General features: G+C 55.3%; 1 long non-coding RNA gene across 1 annotated transcript in view; it reads left to right on the top strand.

Annotated features, from left to right (window-relative positions):
* The window catches only part of LOC131278694 (uncharacterized), a 67,971-nt gene extending 56,740 nt beyond the window's left edge, over window positions 1-11,231 (top strand). Inside the window, exon 3 of the long non-coding RNA XR_009186099.1 lies at window positions 10,517-11,231. This is a non-coding gene — a long non-coding RNA (uncharacterized lncRNA). The remainder of the gene's footprint in view (window positions 1-10,516) is intronic.
* The last annotated feature ends 9,534 nt before the right edge of the window (window positions 11,232-20,765 follow it).

Below are 20,765 nucleotides of genomic sequence, written 5' to 3'. Positions count from 1 at the left end.
CTGTCCCCCAGGTCCTCCAGTGCCCTCAGCCAGTATTCCTAGTGCTCTGGTCTAAGCATGCTATGAGTTATGTATGCTTTGGCTGGGGCTAGCCTGGAATACTACTTTCTCCACCAGGCTAGCCCATAGATGCTTATTTACCTCAACTGTAAGCTTCATGGTAGCAGAACTAGGAGGAGTGAGAGAGATGAGCCCCAAACACAGAACTGTCCGTGGGATCCTGTTTCCCATGCACTGGTGCATCCATCCTTTGTGCACAGGTAATTAATTCCTGGTGGACACAACAGCAAGATGTGAATGATGCTTAATAATAACGATACTTGCCATTTGTATTGCATTTACTTTTTTTTTTCCAGAGCACTTTTCCATGGTCTCGTTGCTTCAACTACTCCTCAGGAAGTGAGGTGGGGTAGATATTATTATTCCTAATTTACAAATGGGAAGACTGGGGCCTAGAGGACTTGCACAGGGCGGTCCAGTGACTTAGAGGCAGATCTGAGAGAGGCACTCAGGACTCCCGGCTCTGCCTAAACCCCAGCGGTCCCTGGGCGCGGCACGTGTAGGCGTGTCACCTGCGCACACCCGAGGGGGCCGTTGAGGGCCGTTCCCAGGCGGGGGGAGAGAGGAGGCAAAGCCGTCGCAAGCCTCAGCCAGAGTCCCACAGGGAAGGACTTTTTCGGTGACCCAGTCGAGGTGGCCTTGGCGGCCCGCCCGGCCCCCAGACTCTCAGGGGCGGCGGCGGCACTAGTCGGCGCTGGGCGGGTGGGGACGGCGGGGCCGAGCGCGGGGAGGCGCCTCCCCCCAGCCTCCGGGCGGGAAGACTGAGGCGAGCGCCGGCGCGGGGAGGCGCCTCCCGCCAGCCTCCGGGCGGGAAGACTGAGGCCGGGGCCGAGCGCGGGGAGGCGCCTCCCCCCAGCCTCCGGGCGGGAAGACTGAGGCCGGGGCCGAGCGCGGGGAGGCGCCTCCCCCCAGCCTCCGGGCGGGAAGACTGAGGCCCGGGCGGAGCGCGGGGAGGCGCCTCCCGCCAGCCTCCGGGCGGGAAGACTGAGGCCGGGGCCGAGCGCGGGGAGGCGCCTCCCCCCAGCCTCCGGGCGGGAAGACTGAGGCCGGGGCCGAGCGCGGGGAGGCGCCTCCCCCCAGCCTCCGGGCGGGAAGACTGAGGCGGGCGCCGGCGCGGGCGCCCCCTGCTGGACCTCCGCGGCGGCCCACTGCGGCGCCGGCTGCCGCGCCGCCCCCGCCTCCTCCACTTTGGGGATAATTTAACATGTTTCACTCTAACTTTCGCGTAATGGCCGCGGAGCCTTTAGAAATGCAGCCTCGCGGCTTGATCGGCGCCGGCGCTAATGGTTATCTCGCAGCCGTGCCCCCGGCCATCCTGTCAGGAGTAAATAGAAGCTGACACAGTCATTTGCTTAAATCTTCTCCACACTTTTGCCGCATTTCCCTCCAGAGGATACCCCTGAAACAACAATTATTTGAAATGTCACGCGTTTCTGCCCCTGGGCTACCAACAAATGAACATTAAATCTATTAACGGGGGGGGGGAAAAAATTAAATGTTTACTTTTCCGCGAAGGTGTGAGGGGCCGGAGTCAGGGAGAGGCCGAGGGAAAAGAGGCAAAGACAGGGACAGAGAGCAGCGGCGGCGGCGACGGAGACAGAGACACGGCGACAGAGACTGGGAAAGGGGGTGGGCCAGAGACTCAGAAGGACAGAGGTGCGGAAATACAGACCGACGCCCCTCGAGAGCAGGGCAGAGAGGGGCCCAGAGAAGAAGAGAAGGAGATGGAGAAAGATAAAGAGAGAGGGGGAGAGAGATTGAGATGGCCCGAGATACACAGGGCAAGACAAAACAGAGAGGTTGAGACTAAGAGAGATGTGGAGGGACCAAAATGAGAAGCCAGGAAATGCAGACAGGCGTCGTCCACCCATAACCCTCCTGAGAAGCAAAATAAAGGCAGACGCCAGGGCCTGGGCTTCTCCCAGCAGGTGCGCTGGGATGGAGAGAGGAGGTCTCAGCAGTAGGGCTCACAGCCTTCCCCCTGCCACCTGGTTTCCTTGGGACCTTAGGAGGCTGGGGGATCTTGGCTGCCAGGGCCATGGTTCTCCCCTGATGCCCCCTCACACTTATCCAGCAGCAGAATGGCTGGAAGGCTTGGAGAGCTTGAAGTGGGAATCCTGGGGCAAAGCAGAGAGGCTCCCCGGGTCTACCACGGGCTTAGCCAAGCCATCCTGGCACACGCTGTGACTCAGTTTCCTTATCTGCACAAAGTGAAGCAGGTCCCTGGACCTTCACCCCACGGGTAACCTGAGGGCCAGACTGAAGGATTCCCATGACTGACGGCAGTGACTCAGTTGTCCTCCCATGGGCCTGTGTGACACTTAAGAGATACCATGCCTAGTTGTGTGGAAGGTTTAGGGTGTATGTGGTCTTGTCCTTCGGGTCCCCACAAGTCAGTCCCTCACTCTCAATGATGCCTGTGGTCATGGAGCACCTGCTGTGGGGAGGAGCCCAAGGGAAGGGCAGAAAGCTCTCTGGTCTTTGAGGGCCACTCTTGCCTCCATAGGCCCAACTAGAACCAGGGACCAGTGAGGGGATGAAGGGGGCGAAGCAAGGGGAGGCCGGTGAGGGGGACAGGGAGGGTTCCACAGGGAGAGGTGGAGGGGAGAGTCCTAGGGCAGGAAAGGCACTTGGAGGCATCCTTGGGGAGGGAGGAGGGGCCAGTGGGAACTGCTTTGACCTCCTGACGCCCCTCTCCCATCCACCTCTCCTGACCTGCCATGAGGAGTGTTTTCCTGTGACATTTTCAGGGAACTAAATGGGTTCGAGTTCATGGCGCCCCTGGATTCTGGTTTCCCCACTCTCCTGAAGACTGTGTGCCCAAGCTGGGCGTGCACGCCAGGGATCTCCCTCAGTGTGTAACTAACTACTTGGGTGTGAACACTTGCTCCTTACACACCTGCCCGCAGCAGTAACTCATAGGCAAACATAGAAGTGAGACAGTGAATTTGCACTCATGTGACTGCTTTAAAATACCTTTTTAGCTTCGTATGAACCCGCACTCTGGAATACACATTTGGGCACACTTGTACACACAGACGCTCACCTTGTGTATTACAACACAACCTTGCACACTCAGACACCTGGAATGAAGGTGAGTCCCTTTCACCCTGACAGTGCTCCCTCCCAGTCCTCTTCCTCCCAAGGAGAATGGCAAATGCTCTGCCCGTCTAGGTCACTGAGTCTATGCATCTCTGACTGAGTGTAAAGTTGTGTGTGTGTGTTTGTGTGTGTGACTGACAATGGAAATGCGCATGTGTTTTTGAAGAGTGTCTTCGAATGTGGACATGTTGCTGCATATAAGGAGACTGTGTGTGTGTGTGTGTCTGTTGGGGGGGTTGTGTGCCTGTGTGGTTGTGTGTGACTGAGAGTGTGTGGTGGGGGTGTGGGGGGGTGAGTGCTATTTAAATAAAAAAGAAAGGAAGTGAATCAGGGTCGTTTCCATTTTAATTGTAAAACAGATAAGCACTAAACACTTTGAAAAAGTAAATGACTTGAGAATAATTACTCTCTATTACCCAGCGTCCCAGGGGGGCAGTTGGAGGAGCCCAGATGGCTACAAAAATGGGATTTAGCAGAAAATTGAAGACATTATTCACCGTAACACATTATCAATTACCTTCATATCAATTACAATAACCTTACATTAGCGAGGGGCCCCGAGACCCTCCAGCCCCGAGACTGTGGAATCGCGGCCGCCCCGTGGGGGAGGGGGTTAGGAGGAGGGGGAGGAGGAGGGGAGGGGACTGGGAGGGTCCTGCTTCCTTCTCTCTCCTGGAGATGCTGCCGGCTCAGGCCCTCACGCACCCTTCCAGGTCTGCTCGCCCTGAATTTCCCGTCGTTCCAGCAGCCTGGGCCAGGGATGGAGTGGAAGATGAGGGGCGGGGGGGGAGCAGCAAGGGAGCGAGGATGTGAAGGGCCGAGAAGCCGAAAGACAGAGACACTGAGGCTGAGAGGTGGAAGTAACAACAGGGCTAGGGAGGGGCGAGAGAAATAAAGGGATGGGCACAGAGGGGACGTCTAGGTGGGCCCAAGCCATCTGAGGAGCTGAGGAGACTGAAAATCTGAAAGGGTATGAGGACCAAGGTGTGGAAAAGTCGCCTTCCAGAAATTCTGCTTTTATTGTATTGTTATTTCCTAGGCCGCCCGCCCCCTCGGTCATCTCCCCACTTCTCCTAAGCACTCCTTGCTCCTCCCGTTTCCCCCACTCTTTTCCCTGTTCACTTCCATTCTTGCATGTTTTCTCCCACTCCACGGTCTCTTAGATGGACCTGGATTGGTGGTGGTGGTGAGGTTCTCAGGAGAACAGGTGTGGCACAAGGGATTCACAACTGAAGGGAATGGGCAGTCATCTGCAGTAGGAAGCATAGAAGTGAGACAAAGGGAAGGACTTCCTAGAGAAAGTCTTCAAGACTAAACCCATGTGCTGGACTAGGACTGGTGGGTGCGGGCAGGGGCGAAAGGAGCCTGATGGCCGTGAGTGCGGGGTCTGAGGGAGAATGAAGAGTGGGCTGGTTCCAACCCGGACTTCCCTGGCTCCCCTCCCACACCACTTTTCACTGGCTTGTGTTAAACCAGCCAAAACAGGCTCTAGATCTGTGCTCTCCAAAGCAGTGGTCACCAGCGGCTACGGAGCACACGAAATGAGACTAGCCGGAATTGAGATGTGAAAAATATACACCAAAGCTTGAAGACTTCGTATAGGGAAAAGAATGTAAAATGTCTCACTAGTACTTTTTACGTATTGAGTACAGGTGAAAATGATATTTTGGCCATACTAGGTTAGATAAAACATTTTATTACAATTAGTTTTACCTGGTTCTTTTTTTTAAATTTAAATTATTTATTTATTTTAAAAAATTACATTAAAAAAATATGAGGTCCCATTCAACCCCACCGCCCCCACCCCCCACTCCCCCCACAGCAACACTCTCTCCCATCATCGTGACACATCCATTGCACCTGGTAAGTACATCTCTAAGTATCACTGCACCCTAGTCAATGGTCCACATCATAGCCCACACTCTCCCACGTTCCATCCAGTGGGACCTGGGGGGCTCTACAATGTCCCGTAATTGTCCGTGAAGCACCACCCAGGACAACTCCACGTCCCGAATACGCCTCCACATCTCATCTCTTCCTCCCATTCCCCAAACCCAGCAGCCACTATGGCTACCCTTCCCACACCCATTCCACATTTTCTCTGTGGACATTGGATTGGTTGTGTCCATTGCACATCTATGTCAAGTGGGGGCTTAGAATCCACATGGATACTGGTTGCACTCCTCCTGCTTTCAGTTGTAGACACTCTAGGCTCCATGGTGTGGTGGTTGACCTTCTTCAACTTGATGTTAGCTGAGTGGGGTAAGTCCAATAAATCAAAGTGTAGCAGCTGAAGTCTGTTGAGGCTCTGGGCCTGGGTGTCATATTATCAGTCCTACCTGGTTCTTTTGACTTTTAAAATGTAGCTGCTAAATATTTAAAATGACCTCTGTGGCTCACATTACATTTCTTTTGGACAGTGCTGGGCTAGAGTCCCTGGGTGGGAAAGGGTTTTGATGCGGATGCAAATTCTGTGTGTCCTTCCCTGGGGTTCACCCCAGTGGGGTCCTGGTTCTCAAATTGAGAGGAAAGGGCTCCCCAAGGAATAGTCCTTTCTGAGATGGAGCCAGGGCAGGAACTGCAGGGTTTTCCTTTTCTGTTTCCTCTTCTGAAATTTCGTCCCCCAAATCAACCACCCGGGCAAGGATTCCCAAGGACATGGGAGCCCATGAGAAAGAGTCATGGGTTCCTGCGCACAGCCCGTGCCTTCCCAATGCCCACCCCCCACCATGTGTACCCTCACAGCTCATTTCTCCGTTCGCCCATTGTCCCACGGGAGGATATATGCAGCCCCTTCCTGTGCACGCATCCTTCCTGCTCCCTTGTACCATTTCACAGTCGCAGATTCACACAGCCACACGTGCGCTCACACTTTCTGCACTCACACCCTTCATGTGCGCAGGCACACGTATCCCACTCCCCACACAGAGCAGGGCAAGCAGGGCAGGCCTGGGCAAAGTTGTCAACTTGATTCATGGTGTGTGTGTGTGTGTCCAGGGGAGGGAGAACTAATAGTGCCCCCCCACCCCCAGGCTGGGCTCAGAGGACTAATTGCCAGTAATGAGCTAAAAGGAGCTCAGAGCTGGCCTCAGGCACCGGATGAAGATGTTTCCAGAGACCAGCCAGAATCTGTCCTGCTGTTTTGTTGATAGAAAATCCTTTTCCCCCCGGTGTCCCCTCTCTGTCTCTGTCTCCCCTCCTGTGGCTCCCTCTGGTTCCCGTAGCCTCTGAGGGGTCCAGCCATACCCTACCCCCTGCCTCCCCCATCAGCCTTTCTGCCTCCTTCTCCCAACCATCCTACCAACCATGGCATTTGCCCCCCATCCTGCCCTCCTCTCCACTCCCTGATGGGGGCTTCCCAGCGTAGCCACTGCTGAGCAGAAGGCAGATTCCCAGAGGCTCCAGAGGCCAGCTCAGGGTTAATGGATAAGGTGGCAAGGAGGTTGATCATAACTGGATCTAAGGAAAACCGTTCTCATGAGATATACCCAATAATGCATCTGGACGGTGCTAAGCTCCCTACCATTCATGTGTTCAAGCAGCACCCATTGAGTATGCTGTAGAAAAGTCCCCTGGAAGGAAGGTTGCCCTGGTTGACTTACCCATGTGGTCTCTTCCTGAGATTATTAGTATAGTTACTCACTAATTATTAATACAATTATTCGCTAGTATTAATGATGATAGCTACCATAACGCATCATAAAAATGCCAGGTCTGTCACATTTTTAGCCATCTCCCTTTGTCTACAAGGTAGACATTTTTGCCCTCATTTTACAGATGAGGAAACTGAGGCTCAGAGAGGTTAAACCAGGGGCCAAGGTCACATGGCTACACAGCTGGGATTTGAACCAAATTTCGCTGATTATGACACTGCTTTCACTAAACCTCATTCATTCAGTCCCTCAACAAGCACACATTCATTCATTGAATAGAGACCTCATGATTTTGCAAGTAATGACTGAAAGGGATATGAATCCTTAAAAGAGTTTGGGGGAGGGGCAGGGAGCATGGTGGTGGGAGCCTGTGTCTCAGTTTAGAAACAGGAAAAGAAAAGTCCTCACAAGTCACCGCCTCCGCCATCCCCTAAGTAGTCATATGAGTCTGGGGTACACACCTGCATGTGCATGCCTATTGGGCAGGCACAGTCTGCATGTATATGGATCCACCAGGGGGCCACCCAAAGACTCAGCAGCCAGAGGGGTGGGGGAAGAACTGGAAGTGTGATAGGCAGGGCCACCCCTTGGTGGTCAGTGGGAGACATCTCTTTCCAGGGAAGCCCCCCACCCCCCGCGTTAGCACATCAGAGTCATTCTGTGTGGGCCAGGCCAGGGCAGAGGCACTCTGGGTGCAGCAGCATTTGAGGGCCTGTGTATACTCTTCATTCCCCTTTCTCCACCTCACCCCTAGATCTGGAGCAGGGGGTGGGCAGAGGGGAGGAAAGAAAGGAGAGAAAAGGAGGGATGGGAGTGAGAGTGGGACAGGACAGGGGTGGCACCCAGAGATTTGGAAGCTGTTTGTGATGCAAATATGTATAAAAGCTCTGCATCGCCTCCCCTGAGAAAGGGGCCTAAAATTGAAGTCTAATTATAACGAATGATTGTTAATGAGTTGTCTAAACATAATAGATGGAAAGAATTAAACGCCCAGAAGAAACAGAGTTTCATTAACACACAATAAAGAAACCACAAGTGGGGTAAACAGAGCCCTCCCTGTCATGAAGATCCCCTCTCTTTCCCCCATGGATGGGCCTGGCAGGTGGGAACAAGGCTAGAACCCCCAGCCAGGAAGCTTGGGGCCTTCAGAGGACCCTGCATGTTGGGGGCACATGTCCTCAAGGGTGCCCACACCTGCTTAGGTGCACCTCTGCCTGGGTGCCCACTTGAGGCATGCACATCTACAGCCCTGTAGGAGTTTGGTCAAAATGAGCAAGGGTGGATGTGAGCCAGTGTGTCTGTCCCTGGGAGTGGGCTCCGGTGAATGTGGTATGTGGAATCTTGGAAAGACACATTCCTTTGAGTTTGGGAGCAGCCTCTGGGCTTTGGGGTCCTCCTGTGGCCTCCTGTACCTCTTGGCTCCCTGGGCAGGAAAACAACTGTGAGAGGACACAGACTCCCACATGGATACACACATGCATGCAATTCTGACTGGTGAGAATCAGCAACACCCACTCGCACTCGAAGGCTGGGAAGAGGGATATCTGAGAACATCTGGTCCCAACCAGATCACCTAACAGATGAGGCTACTGAGGCCAAGAGAGGGAAGGTGACAAGTCCAAGGTCACACAGCTCAGAGACAGATCTCCTCCTACTGGTGCAGTTTGTAGAACACTCATTTCTCATAAATGGCTTGAAGCACACACTCGATAAGATAGTGTTCTTATCAGACACATGCACTACTCACAGGCAACACGGGGCCCCAGACGCTTCTGGGTAGGCATCAAGGTATACAGAATCCAATAGGAGAGGCCAGAGGATGCCAAGTGTTCCCAGGATGGCCCACTGTGTGGGAGCACACATATGCACAGGCTGGTGGAGGGCAGAGGATGAGGGCTGGAGAGATGCGGGCTTTGATTGACAGGTTAATGAAGCGCTTTATACTGGTGGGGTAACTGCAGAGGCAGGCTATGAGCGGACACACACACCCACACACAAACATGCACACCCTGACACACAGGCGACACCCAGCAGGGCAGAAACCAAGCTGGCCAACCTCCAGAGCGTCTCCCCACCCCAGAAGGATGCCCCTTCTGTACCCCTGTCTTTCACTTCTCAGGGCTCTTGTGGGTTTGGTGCAAACCTGCAGTCACACTCATTAGTCCAGGTGATGCATAGATGGAGAAGTGGGAGAGCCAACGGGGACCGGGGACGCACGGTCCTCTGTGTTTACTTTGGGGCGACCTCCCTCACAGAGGGTAAGGACAAGGCTCAGAGTCCCTACGAAGTCCAAACACCCAGGTGGGAAATGGGGCTCGGTGGGCTTGGGAGATAGCCTCTGGAGGATCACGTATGCCCTCAGCGGAGCTCACCTCGACGCACCCCGAGCCCAGGCAGCCTCCCCTCCCCCCCGGCTTCGCCCTTCCTTTGACCCCGCCCCCCTTGGAGCCGACACTGATTGGCTGCCACGTAGGCAGTGCGGGCCAACCAGCCCCCGCAGCGCCAAGAAAAGTTAATTTGGAGTTCTGGTCTCCTCCCAGGATGCATTTGGGCGGCCGCCCGTAATGAGATGCATAATTGCGGAGGCCTGCCAACAAAAGCAGGCTGGATTTAATTGAGTCAACGCGTGGCCATTAATAATCTGACGGCAGCCCTCCCCCACCCCCACTCGCCTCCATCCAATGCTCTGCAGCCCCCATCTCACTGGGCTCCCCTCCCGAAGGAAGCAGGCCGCACCCAGCCTGCCCCAGTGCCGCCAAGGCGGAAGAGAAAACCCAGCTCCCCCAGAAGGTCTCACGATCAACCTGCCCACCACCTCCACCGCCACCACTGTAAGAACACAGCTTTGACCACAACTGTCCCTCACCCCTACAAACATACCTCATCCTGAGCTCTCGCCACGTGCCAGCACTGGGCTTGGATGTGGGAATAGGTAGCCCACACAGACACGGGCAGCCTCTTGGAGCTCAGTGTCACCACCCGCCTGTCCTCCCATACCTTTCCATGTGCCCGGTCCTCACACCTGTCCCCACTTACACACATCCACACCCAGGCAAAACCCAGGCCACACGCCCCCTCTCCCCCACATCTGCTCCTCTGGAGACCTCGCAGCTGGACACGCTTTCTGTAACACTGTTGTGGCCACCTCACTGCTGTCGTTTCTCTGCCCCTACAAACCTCATCCAGACTTCCCAAGGGGACCCATCTCATAGAGCTGTTCCTGCACCTGTAAAATGGGGGTGATATTAGCAATTGTCTCCTGGGGTTGTTGAAATGATGACTTCATGAGATAAACCATGCTTAGGGCTCAGTGTGGAGCCCGCACCTGTAGGACTCCCCAACGCTAGTACTGACACTCGCTGGGAGGAAATAATCTGATAACCCTCCCACACACCATGGCCCTCTGGACTCCCAAACTCCTAACTCACACTTGAGGATAATCTGTTTTACATAAATTTAGGAGACAGGCCTAACCCTAATGATTGAAGCTCCAATGGTAGAGATCCAGGGACAGTGACCAGCTTTTCATACCTCTGCATCCTCACCTGTCCCCCCCCCCCCCCCCCCGCAGCTGTCCTCTTCCCCCAGATCTCTTGTGGCTTGAGTGGAGGCTAGTTGGGTTTTGGAACCGTGCGCCTGGAGTCTGGGGGCACTGGAAGGCAAAGTTGCTTAAGAAAGGACATTTCCCATTTATTTTTCAGTTTCTGTTGTATGTTCAGGGAGGCAAAGGAAGAAGGAGAAAGAGCAGCCGCTTGAGGAGAGATGGACCTGGAGTCCCCTCTTCCCACCCCCCACCCCCCGAGAGTCCCTGCTGGGGACACGTCTCCGCGTGAGTCCAGGAAAGGAAGACACACTCTGGCCCAGCCCGGAGCCTCTCCTCCAAAACCAGGGTCGGGCCCGCAGGCTTCCGGGAGGAGGTGTCGAGGCTGCGTTCTGCCGGGGCCCACAGGCGGGCGCGCGCGGGCACGCGACTCCTGAGAGAATCCCCGTCACCGCCGAAATCGCCGAAATTGGCTGCAACTAGTAAAGATGCCAGGAATTTGCACCTTGCTCTGTGACCTAAAGCAAAAATGACATGAACATTGACAAATTTGACAAGGAAATTTGTGCAAAAAACAACTTCTATTTGGCTAGCCAAGCAGCAAATATGCCGGATGATACGCTTTATTAAGCAATCCATTTCTCAGCAATAGCGGCGCCATCTGCAAAGGTTACCGCGCATCAGGCTCGGCACAGAATTTCATCTGCGTCTGCAGTCGGGGCCGCACGCGGACACATTTTTCATGTACATGCGATTCCGGATGCAAATAGAATCCGTGATGAAGGAGGTGACCTTCCGGGCCGAGCCGCGCGCGCTAAAGTCACGCGCGGTCCCGCTGGGAGCGGGCGGGGCGGGCGAGTGCGGGGCACCGCGCGGGGCCCGGCCGAGGATTGGGTGGGGAGGAGTCGGGGGAGGGCCTACCGGGCGGAGGTCGATTGGGGAGGAGACTGGAAGGGATTTAGGAGAGCGTTGGTCCAATCTTCTCACTTTACAGATGTGGAAACTGAGGTCCAGAACCGGGAAAGGCCTTGCCAAAGCTACACGGCTTGGCCACGGTGGGGCTGGGGCTGGGCCCGGGCGCCCTGACCCCCAGGCTCGCGTTAGCCTGAGCGCTCAGAGCGTAGCAGTCAAGGGTATGCCTAGGTTCAGTCTCTGTCTCAACAGTTGGTAACCGGGTAACCTGGAGCAAACGAGTAATACTCTGAGCGCCTCCGTTTCCTGTTCTGTAAAATGGGTGTAAGCTGTTACCCACCTCAGAGCCTTGTGATGAGGATTGATTGAATTAATATCCATAAAGTGCTTGGAACAGTGCCTGGCAGAGAGCATGTTGTATAAAAATGTTTGTTGATTAAATAAATCTGTTCTTCCATCCTTCCTGGGTTGATAGGGAGTGGGGGTGAGCGCTGAACAGAAAGCTCTTGTGGAGGCAGAATGGGTGCAGGCGGGGAGAACTGGGTGAGTTGGCATCCTTCTCATACTGAGGAAGGGGGGCATGTCCTCATCCTTGTCAGAGGGAAGCCCCCTGCTCCCTTCCCTCCACCTCCTTTCTATGACCCCATTTTCCTGATCTTTTTATACCCCTCTACACCACTACCCCCATCTCGCCGCGCGAAGAAATAAATTGCATCTTCATTCTGCCGTTTCCCCTCCCAGTCCTGTTCAGTTACTCGCTGCTACTCCAATTCTGCTTGCGGTCTGTGGGGACCCAGGGTCTGTGTGTCTTTCATGTTCTCCTGTCATACTTGGGCCCCTCAGTTATTACTCATTCCTTTTGGCTTTCTATTGAGTGGTGGTGGTGGTGGTGGTGGGGGGGCGGGTTGTCACCCAGAGAGGAGCTATGCTTTTCCCTGCTGAAGCCACTCTGAATTCCTGACCCTTCTCCCACTCTGAGTGACCCCATCCCTCATCCTTGGGAACTTAATGCCGACTCTCCGATTTGAGACAATTTCCACCTCCCTCACTTAGTCTGCATTCCTCCTCCGCCGCGGCCTCTCCCCTTCTCCTCCACCCCAGCCAGGACCAAGGCACTGATGGCACCTGCAGGAATCATCCGGTAAGTTGGGCTCCCCCACCTCTGGATGGAGCCCCCTCTCTTCAGTTCTCTGAACCCCCGGGGAAGGCTCAAGCCACCCCCCAAGTCTCTGAATGGTCAAGACCTATGCCACAAAATATCTTCTTCCTCTGTGTTTCTCTCCACCACCCTCTCGACCAGTCCTCACACCTACAGCCGCCCCCAGCCCCATCCCCACAACTGTGGGAGAAGTTAGGACTTTGATAGACCTGGTCTTCAAGGAGGGTTTCCGCACTTACTAACACTTGACTTTGAGCCAATCACTCAATTTCCGAATCTGGCTTTTCTCATCTGTAAAATGGAGGATATTAATAGTGACAACCTCCTTAGGTCTGGGGGAGGATTTCATGAGACGAAATGTTAAAAATCACTAAATAAATAAATGGGTGTCCTTTCTTTCCCATTTCCATTAGGGTGGCACAGTTCTCAGCGGCTGCTCAATCTTGCTACTCTTTGGCCACGCCCCCCCAATGTGGGTTGCGTTTTTTCCAAAAGGCCAGGTTTTAGACTAAAAGGAAATCGGTCCTGCCCCGCAAGTCCTCCACCCGGGGCTCCGAGCCTAGATTGTGGGACAGAAGGCAGAAGTTCTACTGTTTGTTGGTTTAACATTTACTGAGCACCCGTGAAATGCGAGCTCAGCTCCTTGAGGGCTCGTGAAGAAGGTTCTCACTACCCCCTGCAAGCAGCTGCGGGAACAGGCTTCCCGCGAGGGGGTGGCTCTAGAGTGCCCTGCCTCCGCCCGTGTACCTCAAACCTGGCAGCCGAGGTCTTGGCCCAGGTAAGAGATGACGGGGCGGGGAATACCCCCAAACGCTCACGAGGCCGTAGAGGCCCCGCTCCGGGTCTCTGATCTCTCCCTGGACCCCCATCCCCGCCTCGCCTCTGCGGTCGTGTCCGGCTCTGACGATCATGGCACGCTGCAGCCGCGTCGAGGGTGGTGGGACGGCGGGCCCCCCCCCGCGGGGCTGGTACAGGAGGAAGTGCCTCGCGCCACAAAACGGGCTCCTTGGCGGAACCTCTTTAGTAAGACCCCCCAACCCCACTCCCTTCCGGGGGTGGTTGCGCGCCCCTCCAGGGGACGGGAGCGGCGAGGGCCCGCGGGTAGGGGCGGGGCCTGCAGGCTCCGCCCACCCGGTGCCCCGTCGCCCCGCCCCGCCCTCGGCGGCCCCGCAGGCCGGCCCGCCCCTTCCCCGCGCCCGGGCACGCTACAGTAATCCAGAATGTGTATTTCTGCAGATGATTAAATCAATACAATCCTGACAGGACTTGTTGGAACATGCTTCTTTATTTTGCGCAATTCCTTCCCCGCGTCGCCGGCATTTATCACCCGCTCGGCTGTCAGCGCCGAGATTGTGCGGGGCGAGGGCGGGGCGCGGTGGGGGAGGGCCGCACTGGGGGCACCCGGTCCTCAGGCAGGCGGAGCGGACCCGCCGCCACCCTCCACTAATACAGACAAATACACTCAGGGGACGGACCACGCCCCCAGCCCCGCACACCTCGTGCCCATCTCCTTGCGTTCGAGTGAGACCAGGGAGATTTGGGAAGGGACCGTGAGGCAGAGGAGGTCGTAAAAAAGTGGAGGGGGCTCAGGTGGACCCCCACTCCCCTCCACGCGCTGAGCCCCACTCGAGGTCACTGTCCCTGCCGATGGCACTTGCCGCTCTGACTTTGGTCCCGGCAGCTGAGGACCAGGGCGTAGGCTGGGGGGGTAGGACTCGGGCTCACCTGTCGGTAGGTGAGCCTCCGCCCCGCAGGCGCTGGGGGAGGCGGGGAGAAGAGGCTCGGAGGGGGGAGGAGGGGGGAGGAGAGAGGAGGGGGAGGAGACGAGCGGGAGGAAGATGAGAACCACGAGGAGGAAGAGTCCTGAGGAGGGAGGGGGTGGGGGGCCAGGGGAAGGTGGGAGGGCGAGGAAGAGGAGAAGGGGCGGAGGGCGAGCGGAGGAGGGCGAGGAGGAAGACGAGGAGGAAGGCGAGGAGGCGGTGGCGCCCGGTGACAGGTGCCTCGGCGGTGGCGGCCCTCGGCAGACGTGATTGCCGCCGTGGCTGCGCGCCCGAGCGTGACTTTACAACTAATCCTGTTTGTAAGTTATTATTTATCTTCAGGAAAGTTTGTCAAACTTGGGCTTTGATTTTTCGCCCTGATTTCCCTCTTGTGGCGCGCTCTCGCACGCGCTCCCATATAATTTATGACTGCCTCTGGTCCTGATGACAGATTATTAAAAGTAGAATTAGTTTTTCGCGCAGAATTTTTCCACTGGGAATTGGGAAGGCAGCGCTCTCCGCGGAAGGTCTCCGGCGAGGTCTCCATTACTAATAGAAGTTTTTTGATGGGGTGAGGAGACTAATGATTTGAATTTACTGTGGCAGCAGTCACGTGGGCGGGAAGGCATCAGCCGAAGAGACAAGAGGTTAACTTTCTCCCTGTGGAGAGGTTTATTGGATTGTTTAGCAGCAGAAGGATAATGTTTTTGTCATAGACTGCTGGTGCCGCGCTGCAGTGCGGTGGCCGCCAGCGCCGGGAGAGGGGGAGAGGGGAGAGAGGGGGAGCCGGGGAGACCGCGAGAGGCGGACAGACGGACGGACGCAGCCTGGGAGAGCGGGAGAGTTAAGAGACACAGCCAAGCGGGAGAGAATGAGAGACAGAGAAGGACACTGGAGGGAGACTGAGACTCAGAGTGATAGACAGAAAGACAAGAGCCCCCCAAAAAACAGCAGGGAGCAAAAGCGGGGCGGGGTGGGGAGGCAGAAGCAGGGGGCAGAACCACGACGCGTCGGGAAGGAACTGGGGGCGGGGGGCAGGGAAGGGCGCGAGAGGCCCTCCGGGGGCTGAGAAGGAAGACTCGGGAGGGGTTCCTGGGGGGCGGGCATCTGGGCTGGCCCCTGAGTTCCTGGGGGGGGGGAGTGGGCGCGGCGAGGGTGACCCCAGGCCCCGGCTGCCCCCACCGGGCCTATCTGAGGGGGTATCTGCGAGGCGCGGGGCCCGCTGGCGCCCCCAGCCGGGCGGGGCTGGGCCTGGAGGGGCCGGGAGTGGGGGGAGTTGGGGGGGGGGCGCGGCGGCGGCGCGTTCACCTGGCCGTGCGCTCGGAACTTGTACTCCCAGCATGCCTCGACAACATGGGAACCGGAGGGGAGTCGCTGCGCAGCTGAGAGCCTCGGCTTAATCTTATGCACCATTAAGCACTCAGCAGCAAGCCCGTCCTGTTCATATACATCATCCACGCTTAATAAACATAATGATGACATAAGATGTAATTCTAGATGAATTTTCATTTTATAGGGAAATGGAGAATTCCTGTAGAAGGGAAAAAAAGTAAATTATCTGGGAAGTGCAAAATAAATGATGTTGCTCCCAGAGATGAATAGAGGTGTTAGAGGGAGAAAGGGAGAGAGAGAAAGAGAAAGGGAGGGAGGGAGGGAGAGGGAGAGAGAGAAACAGAGACAGGGAGAGCCAGAGAGAGAGAGGGAGAGACGGCAGCCCGCAAAAGCCACGCGGGTGTGGGGGTGGGGCGGGCTGGGCGCTGTGGGGGAGGGACGCGAAGGGAGGGAGGCGGGCAGGGTCTGGGTGGGAGCTGTGGGGGTGGGTCGGGGCCGGCATTCAGCCGAGGGGCCGAGGACTGGGGGTGGCGGCGGCCCGGGCCGAGGCGAGGGCGACGGTGACGGACGGGGCCGGGCCGGGCGGCTCATTCATCAAGGGAAGGATCAGGGGCCCGCGGAGTCACTTACGGGCGGAAATTGAATTCTGATGAAAGCGCGGAGAGGCGAGGGCGGGGGAGCCAGGACCCGGCTCGGGCCCAGTTCCCAGACTTGCCAAAGGGAGGGGGAAGGGCCGCAGAGAGCTGCCCCACCAGAGCCCACGCCCCCTTCCAGACGCCCCCTTCCTGTCTGGAACCCACCCCGACCACCCCGGCTCCGGGCACCTAGCCGGGACGCCCGCCTCAGCGTGGGAGGGGGCGCGGCCTGGGGTGGAGACCTCTTCCTGTGGATTGTGACCCCGAGGGGATGGATGCGGGGATGGGAGGTCAGAGGGAGAGAGTAAGAGGGGAGGGGGCAAGAAAGCTGGGTGGAGATTTGGTGGCGGATCTTCCGTGAGAGGCTGGGAGAGGGTGGCTGCGTGGGGGCGGGTACGGAAAGGTCAGGAGTGGTTAATGGGGAATCAGGGAGATGGTCTTGGGGGTGGAGGGAAGTGAGTGGAGGGTCCAGAGACGGGCCTGGGAATCCCTGGTGGGAGGGATGGTGTAGCTAATATGGAAGGCAGGCCCAGGAGTGGAGAAGTGGGGCTGTCAGCACATTAAATGCAGAGTCTTCTCCTATTAAGTCTTCCCCTATTAAGAGGGAAGGCCCTCCTTAATGAAAGTCTGAGCCTGTATAACACTGACAGGGGTCCCCAGGGGCAGCATGAAGGAGAGCCCCTTCCATCCAGGGCCTTCCTTATGGGGATGGGGACCTCTCAGTTGGAAGGAAGGTGCCAAGTCTCTCCTGTCGAGGGCATGGGGTGGTGATGGGGATAGAGAGTAAAAGAACAGATGGAGGCCATGGAGAGCTGGGGCTGGGGTTTAATTCAGCTGGGTTGGGATAGGGAGAGGGGCTCCAAACCTGAACTCTTCTCCTGCACATGCAAACTACCCTGACTCCCCACATATGCTCCTGCAGTCAACCATTGGCTCATCCACCAATCCTTCACCAGCTTCTGCCGCCCCTTGCTCAGGGACGCTCAAAACCTGGTACACAAAGTGCTGGAGTCCAGCCTTTCTGGTCCCAGCAGGTAGGAAAAAGAAGTTCATATCACAGAGGCAGAGGAACCATGCTCCAGGAATCCCTGGTGATGCTGATGAGTCATAGCGGGGGTCAGCACGAAAGTCTTGTTGGAGAAAGTGGCATCCAACCTGGCCTCGATGATCCTGAGGACTCCAACAGGCAAAAATTGGGATGAGGGTGAGGCTCAAGGTGGCATCTGGGGAAGCAGACTTGGTCCAGTGGATAGGGCGTCCGTCTACCACATGGGAGGTCTGCGGTTCAAATCTCGAGCCTCCTGGACCCATGTGGAGCTGGCCCATGTGCAGTGCTGATGCGCGCAAGGAGTGCCCTGCCACGCAGGGGTGTCCCTGCATAGGGGAGCCCCATGTGCAAGGAGTGCACCCCATCAGGAGAGTGGCCCAGCACAAAAGAAAGCGCAGCCTGCCCAGGAATGGCGCCGCTGACACAATGAGATGACACAACAAAAAGGGACACAGATTCCTGTGCTGCTGACAACAACAGAAGCGGGCAAAGAAGCAGCAGCAAATAGACACAGAGAACAGACAGCTGGGGCGAGGAGGGGACGGGGGGCGGGGGGGGAGAGGGGAGAGAAATAAATAAATAAATCTTAAAAAAAAAAGGTGGCACCTGAAGCAGAAGGAAGGGCATGGACAAGGCGGGGAAGAAGGGAGACGTGGGAGATGTTTCCCTACTTGCCTGAATGGGGCTTAGGCGGTATGTGGAGGGGCGCTGGAAACCAAGGCTACAAGAGCAGGTCGAAGGGGAAGAGAAGATCCTATTGTGAAGCATTTGTTAGCCTGACAGAAGAAGGAATATGGACTTTACTCTTTGGGCAGTGGGGAGCCATGGATGGTGTCTGAGCTGTGGAAGCAGAAGGCAGAGCTGATATCAGAATATATGAGGGAAAAAGATAAGGAAGAGGTCATGACAAGGATGACGCTTTGCCCCCTTGCCTGGATGTCCCACTTCCCCAAGAACATCAAAGGGATGTGAGAGAAGAAGTGTTCTCCCAGTGGGAGCCAAACCCTTTGTCAATGAGCTCCCTCTCCCTCCTCCTGAATCCCTCTCCCTCGGGATTCACTTCTTAGGCGTCTTTCACTGGACTGTCAGCAGGCAAGGTGAACCTCTTCCAGCCACCCCACCAGCTTCCTGCAGGGATGTATTGAGGAGGGGATGGCGGTCTTAATGTCTGGGCATATGTGGCTTACTTGTTCTGTCCTATCCAGTCGGTGATAAAGCAGAAGGAGGTGGGCAGCAGAAGGTGATTCGAGCGGTGAAGGAGGTCGTAGCCACCGAGCTCGACGACACAGCCTTCACATGGGGACACAATACCTACCCCTCACCCCCAGAGCCTGGGCTGTCCGAATTCTAAAACTTCCAGAGCTCTGAGTGGCGAATCCAGGGCCACTGGGAGGCCCTGGTGGGTGGGACCCTCTTTTCATGCCCTCTGCTCTACCCCACCTCACCCCAATCCCATCACTCCTCCAGCAAATGCAAATAAGGGCAATCAGCAATTATGTTCCAGGCTCTGTGCCAAAGTGACCCTCATGCAGTGGCCACTGGGCATGAGGAGGGGGTATAGCTTGGAGGGAGTGGAGCCTTGAGGGGGGTCTCCTGCCAGCCCAGTCAGGAGAGCCTTTTTCCAGTTGCACACGGGGAGCTAGGGTTGGAGCTGGAAGGCCAGTCATCTCGTCGACCCTCTCAGGGCCTGAGGAATCTACAGGGTATGGTGGAAGGAGTCATTCCTCCAACCCTGAGACCCAGTGCAATCAACTGTTGGGTGGGGAGTGGGTACCCTTCTGGGCTGCCTGCTCCTCTCGGGAAGGAGTAATGGGCTACACAGTCCACCCTGGACAACCAGAGAACCTCCACAAGCACCCACAAAGCCCTCCCTCTGTTTATCCAAACTGTTTATGTAACCAGCCATCTGAGACACACAATACACTCAACACATAATGCTAGACAGATACACCAATCCACACACACACACATAAGCAGGGCTTCCTAAGTAAGCACACACATGCACATATTTGTGTTTATGTTGTCACAATGTGTGTCTGTGTGAATCGTTATGCTTCAGTTGTCACAGTGTATGACTGTATATCCCAACTTCACAAGGATACAAATTCATACATACATCTCAACATGTATAGAATGCATAGAGAGGTGCATTCACATACACATGGACAAACACATGATGCTCAGTTCCTGTACTCCAGGGGCTCATTTAAAGAGGGGGAACAAAGGGGAGCAAGAACATGGTGGGGGCAGGAGTGGGGGTGGGGAACATGGTGGGGGGAGCACTTGAAACTGCAAGGACTACAGGGAAGTAATGAGCTGAAAAACACAGGCCTGGCTCCCGTTTGCCCCCCACCCCACCACAGGCCCTCCCAGAAGGGCCCATTGCAGCCGTCCCCGTGCCTCCCTCGGAGCCCGAGTTTTAATTTGGGCGGTGTAATTTTGGTGCGAACGGTTGGGCGCCTTTCGTTGGGAAATTGGGAGGAATGCAAACAAGATTTCACTTCATTAAACAGGGGCAAACAGTAGAGAAATTGCACTTACTTATGGAAATGACTTTTAAACATGCACAGCATTTACTGGCACTGCCCGCGCTGAAATTCTGCAAGGATTATACATGTGAATAATTCACTGCGGGCCAATTAGAGCTCACTCTGTCCCTAACCCCCAGCAGCCCCCATCCCACCCCATCTCGATTATGTCCCAGCCTCCTCCGGCTCCCCCTCTTTCTCTCTCATTCCTGGTGTTTCACTTCCCAACCCATGCTGAGAAGCTGGTTGTTGCATACATTTTCAGAGACACCTCCAACGTGATGATACAGAGTTATTGTAACACCTCAAATATGTTTAAACACACACATATACACAGGGTGAAACAGTATGAAAACTCACAGGGTGAAACTGCCATGAGTTGACATGGCAACACACAGATACATTTTGAGAACCCAAGCATGTTAATGCACATTATGAAAGCTCAACAGTTGTGACAAACAGGCTTTGTCACACCTTAAATATGGCAATACACATCATAACAACTCAAACATGATACTGACAAACACACATTATAATCCTGTAACATAAATACAGACTCATATCTCATACATGCTTATATACAGTCATACATTGTGACAATTGCAACACAATGATTCACACAGACACACATAGTAACAACATAAATATCTGACAACAATAACTCAAAACACGACAGCAATGGCAAGCGTGTTGTGTCAACCCAAACAGAGAGACACACACCAAGTTGTTAAAATGCAAATATGTTCTCACACAAAGATAACCCACAACAATTCAAATTTGGAGTCTTTCACAGAGACAGAATGTGATCATTCAAACCTGGTGACACCCTCACAATTTGGGGACAATTCAGAAAAGGTGACTCAATTATACATAGTGTGTTAAAACTGATTACATACAGTGATACACCCTGATAACTCAAACCTGGCAACACATACAGCCTTATATTGTTACACAATGCAAATACAATGGTATACCCATGGTGAAAATTTAAACATTCTGACCAACTGATATTCTACCCACTGAAACACACTGGCT

This window comes from Dasypus novemcinctus, chromosome 6 (genome assembly GCF_030445035.2).
Source record: "Dasypus novemcinctus isolate mDasNov1 chromosome 6, mDasNov1.1.hap2, whole genome shotgun sequence".
In the NCBI taxonomy this organism is placed as follows: domain Eukaryota; kingdom Metazoa; phylum Chordata; class Mammalia; order Cingulata; family Dasypodidae; genus Dasypus; species Dasypus novemcinctus.
Note: the sequence above shows the minus strand (reverse complement) of the source record. Positions and strands in the feature narration are given on the sequence as shown.